A 16,675-nucleotide genomic window follows, 5' to 3' on the forward strand; every position below is an offset into this window, starting at 1 on the left:
ACGCATACGACCATCATTGACACCAAGGCAGAAGCGACTCTCATCGCTGAAGACGACACGTCTCCATTCGTCCCTCCATTCACGCCTGTCGCGACACCACTGGAGGCGGGCTGCACGATGTTGGGGCGTGAGCGGAAGACGGCCTAACGGTGTGCGGGACCATAGCCCAGCTTCATGGAGACGGTTGCGAATGGTCCTCGCCGATACCCCAGGAGCAACAGTGTCCCTAATTTGCTGGGAAGTGGCGGTGCGGTCCGCTGCGGCACTGCGTAGGATCCTACGGTCTTGGCGTGCATCCGTGCGTCGCTGCGGTCCGGTCCCAGGTCGACGGGCACGTGCACCTTCCGTCGACCACTGGCGACAACATCGATGTACTGTGGAGACTCACGCCCCACGTGTTGAGCAATTCGGCGGTACGTCCACCCGGCCTCCCGCATGCCCACTATACGCCCTCGCTCAAAGTCCGTCAACTGCACATATGGTTCACGTCCACGCTGTCGCGGCATGCTACCAGTGTTAAAGACTGCGATAGAGCTCCGTATGCCACGGCAAACTGGCTGACACTGACGGCGGCGGTGCACAAATGCTGCGCAGCTAGCGCCATTCGACGGCCAACACCACGGTTCCTGGTGTGTCCGCTGTGCCGTGCGTGTGATCATTGCTTGTACAGCCCTCTCGCAGTGTCCGGAGCAAGTATGGTGGGTCTGACACACCGGTGTCAATGTGTTCTTTTTTCCATTTCCAGGAGTGTATGTCACTTGAATGATGAATTCTGAGTAATAGTGAATGATATTTTATAGTAATGCATACATGCTCTACGCTCTTTAACTCCTGTTTTGAAGGATGACTTCTGATGTTTTGTAACTGGCCAGTGAGTGCCAATAATTATTTTAAATATGTCGTGTGTCACTTGAATGATGAAAAATGTTTTGTAACATTCAATACTTGCTATCTGTTTAGTAACTGGTCAATGAATGGAACTGTTTCTTATATTTGTATTATGTTACTTACATGCTATATATATGAATACTAGTAGCTTGATGCTACACTCATTAGCTCCTGTTTTGAAGGATGACTTCTGATGGTTTGTAACTGGCCAATGAGTGCCAATGATTACTATAACTAGTTGAATTATGTAAATAGTATGCCATTAATTAACTCTTGTTGAATGATCACTTTTGAATAATGCATAAAATGATTTGTAACTGGGCAATGAGTGCCAATGTTCACTATAATCAGATGACTTATGAACACTATTCTGTAATACTTCATACATAGTACAGAAATGTTCAGTAAGTAGGCAATGAGTTCCACCAATTACTCAAATGAGTTGATAGACTAGTGTAATTCTCAATGATGACTGGCATAAGACTTAATGTCCTTCACCTTCTGACCTAATTATCAGGAGTTACTGCAATATCCGTTTGTCCTGTCTATCCTCCTGATCATGGAGCACTATATTTGGTTTTTGCACTAATTCTATGTTGGTGTACCTTACAAGAACGTGGTGTTGACAGGACATGCTGTCCACCACCTTGAGCGATGGAGATGTTATTATGGTCCCACTGTTTGGTGTACCTAATGTACTACCAAAATGATAACATTGAATATTAATACGACATTTTAGTGTCTTGGCTACACTGATTAATTCTTTAGGGAAGAGAACTTCAGATTGTCTCACTTGGTGTTGTGCTTCTGTAGAAAGATATGGACTTTCAGTGCAGCTACGTGCAACCTACTGTGCTACAACCATGATGCAATCCTTCCCTTTCCTATCCTAGTTCTTGTAAAATGGTAAAAAAAATACTACAGTACGTGTGCACTTTATGTCATTTGTTAATATGATTAGTACTCATTGCGTATACATTTTGTGATTTCCTGATATGTTCTGTACTACAGTGCGTGTGCACTTTATGTCATTTGTTAATATGTTTTGTACTCATTGCGTATACATTTTGTCATTACCTGATATGTTCTGTACTACAGTGCGTGTCCACTTTATGTCATTTGTTAATATGTTTGTACTCATTGCGTATACATTTTGTCATTGCTTGATATGTTCTGTACTCAGTGCATGTGCACTATATTTTATTTCATGTTCTGCATTTATATATATGTATATATTCTGTGACTGTAAACTTAGTTAATTAAGAAAAATTTGTTGCTCATGGCAAATCCAATTGACTCACCATCACTGCCAAATTTTTGCCCCCCCAGTGGAGGGTTATGTAAGAGGTATGCGCTGTCTGCGATATGAGAATCGCTGACCAGAGAGCAGTGTTGACTGCAGTACGAACTGTGTAACTGTAGCAGTTAGTTGTTGCTAGTCGCTTGTCTGAGGTCGTCTGCGCTTGTCTGCAGTCTGCTCTGGTCGGGAATCTGGAGATGGGGTATTATTGTATAAGGTAAAGAAGCAGCGTCGCGCATATCTAGTAATGTATCTGAACTGTCATCCAAATGTTTTAAAAATGTCCTAATAATAATTTTGGTAATTTTTTTTAAAAAAGCATTCATTTCAAAAAAATCAGTTGCTTCCTTCCACAAATCACAAATTTATAAGCCAGCATTGCACGGAGCTTTGCCGAAAAAATTTTTAGGTAAGAGCAGATATATTCGCCGTTTTTATTGAGGTAAGAATTTTTGCTTTTTATTCAGAATGATCTTACAGGGCCATGACGCAGCACTGCTGTCGTCCAAATTTTACCAGGTTACTGAATTTATTTTTTTATTATGAGGCTTAGGAATTTTTCTGTTTTGTGCTTACATTAAATGAGAAAAGAATTTTGTGGGTACATTAAATGTGAACCAGTTTTGTTCTGAGGTCACACAAAAATTAGAATTGCTATCCATAATAATAATTATTTTAATTTCAATTAAAAATTTTTGCGGGGAGGTTACACTTGGCGACATCTGACCAGGATCGTATTTCTTTGTGAATCTTCTGATAAGTAGTCATATATCTGCTCTTATTTACTTAAATGTAGTTTGGATCTGGCGCAACGCATTTACTAATTTGTCACTCTTTCTTTCACAGATCATAGGCAATTTATTGCTCTTTGTTATAATTGTGTTTGTTCCATTTTTGCTTTGTTTTTGTTTCATTTTTGTGCTTAATTTTGATTTGTGGAAAATGCCGCAAAAAACTGTTAACAGTACATCGCGATGTGCAATGAGTGAAATAGCCAACTCGAATAATTTGACCGATAATACTTGCGACACTCAGTGTCTTAATGATAGTCCTCCATTTATAGACATTCAGTGCGTACCGACCACTAATAATGATTTTAATGCTAATTATGTGCAAACAAATTCAATTGTGTCCTCTGTTAATTTAACGACAATTGATGACGTGACACATGCTGATTCAATGAACGCTGCCCAGTTTGACATGCCTAATTTGCGAAATTTACGTAGTGAACAGATAATTGTTTCTAACGAAGGTGAACAATATTCACAAAACACGTGAGATTTATTTGATTCCGGTGTAGTGACCAACAGTGCACACCCGACTGGCAAACATTTTCAAGAATCGCAGAATGACCAAATGGTTACCGGTACACAAAATGTGACAAATGCATATACACCATCACACAGCACAGAGAATACAGCAGGTAATTTTGGCTTGGATCAAATTATGGCATTACTGCTACAAGTTACTGAATCGATAAACAACAAATTAATGAATCAAACAAACAACTTAGTGAAAATCTCAAACAACAACTTAATGAAAATAATTAAAATCTCAAACAACAAATTAATGAAATTAATGAAAAACTAGACAACAATTCCAAACAACTTAATGAACAGAACAAACAACTTAGTGAACAGATTACAGCCGTTGCCATGCAATGTCATGATATTAAGCAACAATTACGTGAGGAAATTAAGGCTTGTGCTAGGAACAGTAGTGAAGAAATTAGATCTGTGGCACAAGAATTAAATAATACACATGCAGCTACAACTAAATTACTTAGAGACGAAATCAGTGCACTCACTGAACAATGTTCAGAAAACGCAACACAGATAAGCGACGAGTTTAATTTAAAGTCACCAGAACTTTCACACACTCTGGATACGGAAGTCGATAAGAAATTTGAACAACAGATCAGCCAAATTGACGAACGTATTAAAGTGACGGAAATGAAAAATGTTTCAGTCACTAACACGTCACAGCATACGCCACTTTGCGAACATTTGTCAGACTTACACAGCCAGTATAATTTAGGTAATTTACAGAGAGTATGTGACTTAGATTCCGAACAGTCACAGACAAATAGATTCTCATACAATCCTGAACCTGTTCAGACATACAGAGACGATAATTTTTATTACAAGCACTTTCTAAGCATGAGAAAATTTAAGGTACTTAATAATGACAGAACACAGATTCCCTTCAAATGGTTCAAATGGCTCTGAGCACTATGCGACTTAACTTCTCAGGTCATCAGTCGCCTAGAACGTAGAACTACTTAAACCTAACTAACCTAAGGATAGCACGCACATCCATGCCCGAGGCAGGATTCGAACCTGCGACCGTAGAGGTCGCGCGGTTCCAGACTGAAGTGCCTAGAACCACTCGGCCACTCCGGCCGGCCAGATTCACTCTTTCGAATGGATACGACAATTTGCTTTTGTATTTTCATCAGTTTGGCCTATAATGCAGAAACTAGCATTGGCTTGGATACAACAATTTGTTTTTGAATTTTCACCGGCATTGCCTGTAACGCAAAAACTAAAAATTATTTGCAGCGCGTAACAGACCTCAGGGGATTCATTACGCTTCGATGAATATGTGCCGCAGCGTGCACAGGGCCCCGAGCCGTAGTAGTGCTATTTCATCTTTAGTTTTCTAGACTGCTGCCTTCTCTTCTACTATCCTTTATATCTATCAAAACAGCTCTTCAACTATCGATCTATCTAGAATTAGGAATGAGTAAAGAAAAACTGATATGACAAATTTTACCGAAAGTGACAATTTTCATTATACACTCCTGGAATGAAAAGATACAACAGCGTAATTTTAATAACAGGCAAAATTCTAATCATCATTATGTACAAAATTTTCAGCAGTCGCAAACACAATTTGGTAACAATACTGGTTTTTCCCAACAACAGCAGCAAAACCAACCGGTTAGCATACCTAACCAACAATGTAATGTGCAAGGTCAACCAAGCTTTAATGTTTCGCCGCCTGCACGTATAGTGTCAGCTCCACCAAATAGCAACGCACAAAAACAAGGAAATCAGTACGTACAGAAAACACACCATTTCAGCACATATCGCAATGCACCGTATAGAAATGACTATCTTGACAGACGTAAAAGTAATGAGCACAATTCTCAGCGTACGTTTAATAACAGTCGGTCTTACCAGCAGCAAAATCATCCGCAACAACAAATTATCATGAATGAACCAGACGGTAGATATCATCCCGAACGTAATACGTCAGGAAGAAATAACAGAACAGTACAAATAGTGGAAATGCCACAGCATCCTCCCGAAAATAATAGCACGTCAGATAGAATTTGACTAGATACAGTACAGGTTGCATCTTCCAGCAACACAAGCAATGCTTTTGACACGCAGAATCTTGTTCACGAAAATGTTATTACTTTTGACGACATCCGAGACACTCTTTTGCAGGAAAGACCGGTTATTCAAAAAACCATTTCACACCCTGTCATTGAAGTAAAGATTGGATCATCCAAATTTTCAGCAGTAATCGATTCTGGATCACCTATGTCAGTTATAAATGAGGAAACTTTCAACGAATGTAACAAAGAGAATACCTATCCTACGTTACCATTAGGCAAAACTAAAGTAAAAGGAGCAGTATCTGGTAAAGGAGTAGATGTAAAATTACAGACACATTTATCATTTTGTATTGCAGGTCATACATTTCACTTAAATGTTTGGATTGTTCCTTTATTGACAACAGACGTTAGTTTAGGTACGAATTTTCTGGTACAACACGACGCAATTATTGACTTTCAAAACTCCTATTTAATGTTAAAGGATGAAAATGTACAACTGGCTTTAGAATTTCAGCACTCTTTATCTGCAGAAGAACAAACAATTAATCGTATAGAGGTCATTTCCGGATCACGTGACATAGACTGTCATTCCACATTGTTCACAGATACGTAGGCACACAACTATAATACTCCAGACGAAGCTGACTATGACGTTATGCAAATGATTTCTGATAAAGTTAAACAGAGCAGTGCAAATACAGACGACGAACGCACGCAACTACGTAAAATTCTTTTACAGCAAGCTCCAGTTTTTGACAACATTCCTGGTACTATGTCCGGTTTTATGTATGAATTTCAGGTTAAACAGCACGACACATTTAAAGCCAAACATTATCCCATTCCGTATATTCACAGAGAACAAGTTAAGAAAGAATTGCAAGCTATGCTTGACCAAGGTATTATTGAACCGGCAGTTAGAACGTACATAAATCCACTCCATATTGTTAAGAAAAAGGATGGTTCACTTCGTCTCGTACTTGATTCGCGTCACATCAACGACATTATTATTAATGAAACAGATCCCCCACAAACACTAGAAGACCTTCTACAGAAATTTCATGGTACTGCTATTTATTCCACATTAGATTTGAAATCGGGATTTTGGCAAATTCAACTCCATCCGAACTGTAGAAAGTACACGGCTTTTCTCTGTTTTGGTGACTGTTAACAATTTTGTAAATTACCGTTCGGTTTAACTATTTCTTCAGCAGCATTTATTCGCGGTTTGAATACTATACTTCCGACAGAACTTAAAGACAGAATCACAACGTACGTAGACGACATTCTTATTGCAGAAGCTAACTGGTCTGAACATAATCTGATTCTTGAACAACTGTTACGAACTTTTTGTGCACAAGGACTCACAGATAATCTCAGTAAATCGCACTTTGCCAAAACTTCTATAAAATTTCTTGGACACGTAATCTCAGCAGAAGGCAATACGCCTGACCTGGAAAAACTTCAAGCTTTACGTGACATTACTGTTCCTACGACGAAGAAACAACTACGCAGCTTTTTGGGTTTAATTAACTTTTTTCGTAAATTTATTCATTACTCTGCCTTAGACACCCCTAGATTATGTCAATTGACGGGTAAAAACACTAATTGGTCCTGGGATAGGCAAGCACATTCTGAATTTATGAACCTGAAAGAAGCTTTGTTGAATGCACCACTTTTATCACATGCAGATCTTACTAGAAATTTTTCCATTGCCACCGACAGTTCTAACACCGCTTTAGGCGTACACATTTTTCAGGAAATTGAAGAAGATGGCACTACAGTAACTAAAAACATCGCCTTTGCAAGTCGCATTCTGTCACCTGCTGAACGCAATTATTCTGTTACAGAACTTGAAACACTATGTGTTATTTGGGCATTTACGAGATTTCGGCATTTTCTTTATGGAAGACACACTACCGTTTACACAGATCATAGAGCTATACAGTTCTTATTTTCCGCTAAATGAACACACGACAGATTAAGCAAATGGAAACTTTATTTACAGGAATCTAATTTTACAATTGTTCACATTCCCGGCACACAAAATATTGTAGCAGACGCACTATCCCGTTCTCTCAGCAACAATCAGCAAGACATCGCAACCAACTTCTGCAAAGCAAATTTCAGCGTCCTGTGCATTCAACAAGTTGCATTTGAAAATTTCATTTTGTCGTCATTACAAGACACAGCACAAGAACAGAGTAAAGACAACGTATGGAAAGAAATTAAACACCTTGGCAAGATAGGAATAATGTTACCATTAGAAACCATTACATTGTATGGAATAACATTCTGTTTCGCCGCTCTCACCCTGACAGCAATAATTTGTTATTATGTATTCCTGACGAGCTTGTTAACAAATTAATTTGGTATACTCATTTAAGTTACGCACATTACGGAGCCAGAAAATGTTTTCTTATACTGAGACAGAACTGTTATTTTACCAACATGGAGGAACGTATTCGACGAGTTTTAGCGTCATGTAAAACCTGCCAGAAAGCTAAGTCAGATACGACTTCACATATTCCTCCGTTACATCCCATTGTACCTGTTAAATTGAGACACATGGCTGCTGTAGATATTTTTGGTCCGATTCCCAGAACTAATAGAGGTTTTTGCTACATCTTTGTCGCTGTTGAACTCACTTCAAAATTTGTTACCTTCACTCCGTTACGCAAAGCTACTGCTAAAACTGTTTCGAAAGCATTTGTAAAACATTTTCTATTCCATGTAGGGCATGTATTGAAAGTAATTTTGCGACAATGGATCACAGTTTCGATCTGCTATATGGACATGTATGTTACGAGCTAGAAACATTTCTCTGATCTATATATCCAGGTACCATGCTTCTTCGAACCCTTGTGAACGATTAATGAAAGAAATTGGTAAACTGCGTAGAATATACTGCCATAAAAAAACATATTGATTGGGACACACGAATACTCTCATTCCATGATGTAATTAATTCCATACCAAATGAATCAACTATGCTATCTCCGACTGTTATACCGAAAAATGTTGAACCACGTAACAAAATTAAAGAATTAGTATCCTTTCCTACATCTCGTCGACTACGACACCAGGAAATAATTGACATTGCGCTGAACAACATCAAACGTGGTGCAGAGCGCCGGAGAAGACAGCAAAAACAGGTTTGTACACGCCGTGACTTTCACATTGGACAGAAGATAGTAGTACGCACACATTATTTATCCAACAGAGGAAAGACGCAAGTGGGGAGGTTACAGCGTCATCCAAGATGGCGGCCATAACGTCAGCTCATGACGTAAGTTCCGTTATAAAAGATGGCGGATTTTGGCGGAAAGTTCAAATTCCAAATGGATAATGCATCACACCATGGTTATCTCTACTAAGCAAAGAAAATCGAGGGAGGATAGCTCACTTAGCCTACCTCCACTAACCTAAGTCACCCGACCACCACTTCCTCCTACTAACTGGCCCCAAGTTTGAATTTCGGCAGTAAACAAATGTCACTTGGAGTTTCCCATGAAAGAAACGACACTTGTACTAAGCTCAGTCAAAGGTCCGCCACCTCCTCCTAAGGTTTCGTGGGAAAAAGGACTGAGAGATATGTCTTTATTATTTAAACAATTTCAAGCAGGTGTCTTCGCCATGGGGTCAAGAGCCCAACTGACTTAGTACATTATGATGTCGCCAGAGGGCGCTACCGTGACGTCAGGTGATGACACAAGTACCGTTATTCAAGATGGGTGTACACATTTTGTTCGTCATGCCACTGCACAATCCTATTACATAAACCAAGACCGTCTGGTTACTCACTCATGTGTTTATAATGGCATATGTGGCGTGTGTACAACCAGCGAGCACGTGCAGTCTTCTGGAAATATCCTAATGAATGTAACTCAACACATGTGACACCCACAGAGCTTATCTAATGTATGAATTACCTAAGTACTTAATTCCAATTCAATTTTAATTATATTCAATAACTGTATGTACCATTTCTATATTCAATCATCAAATAAGAACGTCCACATTTTCCCACAAGGAGCGCAGTGTTCTTTCATGATGTAGCACCCCCATCCCTAGGATGCTGCTCTCCTATTGGCTACTACATTAGTTACATGATTCTATGTCATAGACCTAGGACTTGGAATCAATTTTCGTGAATGCCACACCCACCTTGACTTGGAATGAAATAGTTAAAGTCCCCACCACGATCCTCAACCGACCGCCACATACCCCTACCAGCCCAAGTTGTCAGGTTAACGTGCACTAACGTGTATTAACGTGCATAGTGCATGACTTAATCCAAGATGGTGGGGCAAAATGGTGGGGAAACGACTCTCTCTATTATGGACATAATCTTTTATTTTGCAAGCAATGTCTGTACCATGAGATCTAGACTCCAACTGACATAGTACACATTATTCCACCAGAGGGTACTATCATCCCTCCTGTTATGTAATGCAAGATGGTGGTCTGTAGGGGAAAATGGCGCCAAAATGACTCAGGCTGTGCTGGGCTACTGAATACAGTAAGGAAGCAACTCTATTTATTTTAGAACATTTTATCGAGGAATGGAGTACATTTATCACACTAACACAAAACACACGCTTGGGGCCATGCTTGGGGCCATCTCACACAGCCCACAGACCTGCAGACTACTCCTGAAACACAAATGACTCCTAAGTGGTTCAAATGGCTCTGAGCACTATGGGACTCAACTGCTGTGGTCATCAGTCCCCTAGAACTTAGAACTACTTAAACCTAACTAACCTAAGGACATCACACACATCCATGCCCGAGGCAGGATTCGAACCTGCGACCGTAGCAGTCGCACGGTTCCGGACTGCGAGCCTAGAACCGCGAGACCACCGCGGCCGGCAATGACTCCTAAATTAACCAAATAATTTCTGTACACACTTGAAGACTACTCCTAAATAATGCAGCACAGTGATGTGCAGACATGTTCAGTACTCGTAAACTGCCCAGATAACCCGTAGCACAGCCTACAGATCCGCTAACAAAATATTGCAACAGACATACACAAGCACCCTACGCCACCCCGGTCCCCCCGCCAAGTGACGCACCCATCCGCTGTCAAACCATGCACAGCTACCCTCAAGCATGAGGCGGTGACATCATTTTCATACTTTGTACCTGAGAAATTTCTCTCTAAATACGTGATCACCTAGATGCCGTTGATGACGCTATCGGCCAGGAGCGAAGGCTTGTTTACAGAGTGCAGACGCTCCAAGCAGGGCCGCTTGCATGTATGGTCGATGCAGCCCACGTGAAACCTCCCCCTACATGCAGTCTGGTGAAGAGCTAGTTGCCGAGCGACTATGCAGAAATCCGCTCCACAATACCACAAACTGCTTTCTCCCAAGCATTTGTAACGGACTATGCATGACGTGTTCAGCAGTGAAAGCACACCCAGTGTCACTGACATCTCGCGGAGAAACGTCTGCGTGGCGACTCGCCATCTAAAATGTTCTCAACTTTATTCTTACGTTACCTGGCTTTGTAAAAAATAACAGTCAAGTCAACCTCTCGGGAATTTAATAGTGTCCCAGAAATAGCTACCGCTTGCTTGCTTGATGTCTCAGTTGTATGCACGGAAATTCTTGCCCTAACAGAACCTGTTTACGAAAATAACACTGAATGCAGTCTTCCTCGTGGACCTAACGTGATAGTCTCCCTGCTCTCTACACACGCAAATGTTCTCACCGCTATGTAGAGCCTCCTATATCAAAGCACAAAGTATGTGAATGAATTGATCATTATGATTCGCTCTTATCTTGTTTACCCGCCGAATTACTCATGCCGCCAGTATCGAAGCACAATCCACCTTTTCTTTTTCTCTGCAGACAGGACTTTCAGCAGTAAAATTATCTTGCACAGATCGCTAAATTGCATTGACACTTAAACCCACAAATTTGTCAACAGATCGTCAAATACATACGAGACTCACACGAATATTAGAAGCCAGGAACATATTTAGCAGTGTAACTACAATTAAATCTTACTATTGCTGCTACAGTCTGACACTGATCGATGTAAAGGTAATGTCTCCTCTTGATGACTGTGCTTCTGGAACCAAACTCACTATCTATAGAGCCCATAATTTTCCACGTAAAAAATCTCACTTTACCCTTGCAGTTATGGATGTGCTGAATCTATACGTCCATCATGATAGGACACACAGTCATCATCTCTAGTCACGCCATAACATAAACCATACTAACTTTACAATCCAATATATACATATTTTATACCATGTAAGCCACAGTAACTTTACAATACAATATATACAAATTTTCCACAAACAGTGCGGTTATTTCTTATATCTGTACAGCGTCCAAAAAAATTATCGTATGCCTACACTCACACCGGCTATATGTCACGATGCTTCTCAGTCCTACGGTATCACCGGCAGCCTTTTCTGTAATGTGTACTAATGTTGCTCTCGTTTCCGCTCGGCACAAACGAGTTACTATTTTTGCCCCATGCTTGCACGCTTTTCTACGCACACCTCCAGACTCCGGGATTACAAGAACACACGTATTTACCCCGTAATATTATACCATTTTCACGGTACTTCTCGATATCAAGCACTAGGCGCCATTCTACCGATCGCTAGCCCAACATAATTGCTAACATATAGACTGGAAATTATTTCTCTACAAACTCCAAACTTTAGCGAGGTGCAGCATGCTGTAAACCACTAAGTAACTAGAAACAAATAGAGGAAACTCATACACTCCTGGAAATTGAAATAAGAACACCGTGAATTCATTGTCCCAGGAAGGGGAAACTTTATTGACACATTCCTGGGGTCAGATACATCACATGATCACACTGACAGAACCACAGGCACATAGACACAGGCAACAGAGCATGCACAATGTCGGCACTAGTACAGTGTATATCCACCTTTCGCAGCAATGCAGGCTGCTATTCTCCCATGGAGACGATCGTAGAGATGCTGGATGTAGTCCTGTGGAACGGCTTGCCATGCCATTTCCACCTGGCGCCTCAGTTGGACCAGCGTTCGTGCTGGACGTGCAGACCGCGTGAGACGACGCTTCATCCAGTCCCAAACATGCTCAATGGGGGACAGATCCGGAGATCTTGCTGGCCAGGGTAGTTGACTTACACCTTCTAGAGCACGTTGGGTGGCACGGGATACATGCGGACGTGCATTGTCCTGTTGGAACAGCAAGTTCCCTTGCCGGTCTAGGAATGGTAGAACGATGGGTTCGATGACGGTTTGGATGTACCGTGCACTATTCAGTGTCCCCTCGACGATCACCAGTGGTGTACGGCCAGTGTAGGAGATCGCTCCCCACACCATGATGCCGGGTGTTGGCCCTGTGTGCCTCGGTCGTATGCAGTCCTGATTGTGGCGCTCACCCGCACGGCGCCAAACACGCATACGACCATCATTGGCACCAAGGCAGAAGCGACTCTCATCGCTGAAGACGACACGTCTCCATTCGTCCCTCCATTCACGCCTGTCGCGACACCACTGGAGGCGGGCTGCACGATGTTGGGGCGTGAGCGGAAGACGGCCTAACGGTGTGCGGGACCGTAGCCCAGCTTCATGGAGACGGTTGCGAATGGTCCTCGCCGATACCCCAGGAGCAACAGTGTCCCTAATTTGCTGGGAAGTGGCGGTGCGGTCCCCTACGGCACTGCGTAGGATCCTACGGTCTTGGCGTGCATCCGTGCGTCGCTGCGGTCCGGTCCCAGGTCGACGGGCACGTGCACCTTCCGTCGACCACTGGCGACAACATCGATGTACTGTGGAGACCTCACGCCCCACGTGTTGAGCAATTCGGCGGTACGTCCACCCGGCCTCCCGCATGCCCACTATACGCCCTCGCTCAAAGTCCGTCTACTGCACATACGGTTCACGTCCACGCTGTCGCGGCATGCTACCAGTGTTAAAGACTGCGATAGAGCTCCGTATGCCACGGCAAACTGGCTGACACTGACGGCGGCGGTGCACAAATGCTGCGCAACTAGCGCCATTCGACGGCCAACACCGCGGTTCCTGGTGTGTCCGCTGTGCCGTGCGTGTGATCATTGCTTGTACAGCCCTCTCGCAGTGTCCGGAGCAAGTATGGTGGGTCTGACACACCGGTGTCAATGTGTTCTTTTTTCCATTTCCAGGAGTGTATTTCCACTCTCCAATACCGAAGTAGATATATAATTTACAAGCCAATGTCTAGAGAACAGGCAAATGTGTCTTCCACACAGCACAATCGATCTTCTCTCAACTAAATTAAAGCACAAAATGTCCAGAAGCAGCCAACCGAACAATTTACATGGGAGCGAATAACAGTCCAGCACAAACGCATCTCCATACACAATCTTGTCAAATTTCCACTTGATCACGAAAGCCACCCAACTCATACTAAGTATTAGTTCGCTATTCGATAGTCTAGACGAGAGCAAAGTTAACTCAGATACATTCCTACAATCCAACAGACCTCTGCATTCAGACACCTGCTACAGTTAACGAGAAACGTGAATCATTCCCACCACAGGCCATGCATACACGCAATTATTCCAGAAAACCAGTCACATTTATCTTTTATCATTATACTTACAATTAAATGTTACGATCCCGGACCCAATTGAACAGCATTTGACAATGAGTAAAGTATCGGAAATACATACTGCGTCGGCAGTGGCTCTGGAAATAGAAATGTGACTACCTTTCTTATGACTTGACATACTCTTCCCTTTGCTATCACAGTGCTCCAAGTCAAATACATACCCTCCTTACGACTGGACGTAGCCATTTCGGTACCACAAACATACTTTATAAACCTGATGCTCAAATGAGAACATTTCGTGCACCCACCACTACTACTAAGTTCAATACTAAGTCAATAACTGATTGCCTACAGTATGAAATAATACTGACCAAAAATCAACCACGGGTGGGCATGTCTCTTATGTTTTTCTTGCAAGTGCTATCACTGTGTCTTAGAGAGATGTAATCGGTCAGATGTTAAAGAAAAGCCCAATCGCAGCAACTAGCATATGTTACTGTCACAAGGGATCTTGGTTCTATAGATGCACACAACTATCCACGTTAAAAGCAATATCCGCTTTACGAATCGAGATACGACATTACCTCTGAATGAGTTGGTTTTTTTTTTCAGACAAATATAGTGACGGTGATCGTAGGAGTGTGTAAGCTCACCATGCACCCTCGGGATAAAATTACCGCATTTTGAAAGTGATTTGGCTAATGAACGTAGTATGTAAGCGGTATTTGCGACTCCCTCACACCACCCCAACTAGATAATTCTATAGTATTTCTAGCGCATTCTCTCTCGAGATCATATCAGACGTTCTGCAATATATCCACCGAGTTACAGGCGATGACTGATTGAGAACGAACACAATCAGTAGCAGTAGATGATGTGCCGATTGAGGTCATACGAAGAAAAATGTACACTAGCTTCTCAGATCTCTAGTGTTACGCTGTCCGTCAGGTCTCTCCATTCAAGCACATACCTGCATCGGATCACACCCACAAGCGAATCATATTTCTGGCACTCCCATATCTCGAAACGAGTCACCTTTCCCGAACCTAAATGCTACAGTAAAATCCGAACGTGGTTTTAGTCAACCCCTACGCATCTTGCAACTGCTCCCATTTCTACAACTTCGCGCATGTCATCATTTCAATTTAAGTCGGAACTGAGCGGAAGTACGAGAAAGACATATCCGCCACCTTCTGCAACCCGTGTAGGAACAGAACGACCTGAGTTAGTGCAACAGGAGCACGTTTTGACCATTCGGCGGAAATGCGCGCAATGTGGTACGCCCCCAAACTAGATACAAGTACTACAGATCCGCGTCCATTCAAATCATTCAATCAGCCCCAACATAGAAAAATTACAAACTATAAAAGATCATCCTATTTAGAAGTCATGTAGGCACCGATGCTGCTGCGATGAAGCAAAGCTGCGGTGGGCTTCCAGTGTGGAGATGGAGATTCTGCAATGCTTCTCAGAATAGCGCAGCGTGAAGCCATCTAAGCATTCGTGACGGTATACCTCATCCCTTACCGAATTTAAACCTCAATCTGTTGCTGCTACTGTCGCCTATTACATATACAGGCACCGCAGAGGCCACTTTAAAGTTTGATCACCTATACTCTAGGCGAATGACCGTTGGGTGACTTAGGTTAGTGGAGGTAGGCTAAGTGAGCTATCTTCCCACGATTTTCCTTGCTTAGTTAAGATAACCGTGGTGTGGAGCATTATTCTCTTGGAATTTGAACTTCCCGACATTTTTCTGGGGGAAGGAGTGGGCGTGGCAAATTCCCACCGAAATTCAAACTTCCCGCCAAAATCCGCCATCTCGGATAACGGTACTTGCGTCATCACCTGACATCATGGCCACCATCTTGGATGACATCATCGCCACCATTTTGGATGACGTCATCGCCGCCCTCTCGGATAATGGTACTTTGGGGCGATTCATACTTTGTACCAATACTCTCTCCCACCATGGTATCAGACTCACAGTTCATCTCATAGTGGAATGCTTTGTGTGGTGGACATCAAGTAGGACTGAAACACAGGGGCACAGACACGTACACTGCAGAAAGCTCAGAAGATACACGCAACCACAGTTAGACCGATTTGATATCTCCACATGTACCGATACAGGGTACAGAAAATTAAATTGTTGGACGACAATTTCGGACACAAAACGAAGTGAAATGAAAATTGTAAAACTCTGAAAATGCGCATGCAATTAGCTGTCATAATGGTAATGCTTAGTAGAAATGAAATAATAATGGTACAAATAGACTCTATAACATAACTGTATAGAATCTTTGTGGTAACTAATTGTTCTTTTACTCTCTATCTCAAGAAACCAAAAAGACCAGCGTTATTACCGACTCTCTGTTCTAGTCTTGAAGATAACATACGCTACAGCGCCCATTTCGCACTGTAAGATCTGAAATTTAAATAATATATGGTAATTTATGCTGACTGTGCATTTTTCTTTCATGTGCCTAGTAACCTTCATGCAGAAGTAAAAATATTATTTGTAAGGTTTTCAGCACGCTGAATAAGCAACAAGAACGATCGAACAATCGATCATTCTTGGCAGGCATC

This window comes from Schistocerca serialis, chromosome 5, assembly GCF_023864345.2.
Source record: "Schistocerca serialis cubense isolate TAMUIC-IGC-003099 chromosome 5, iqSchSeri2.2, whole genome shotgun sequence".
Classification (NCBI taxonomy): Eukaryota; Metazoa; Arthropoda; class Insecta; order Orthoptera; family Acrididae; genus Schistocerca; species Schistocerca serialis.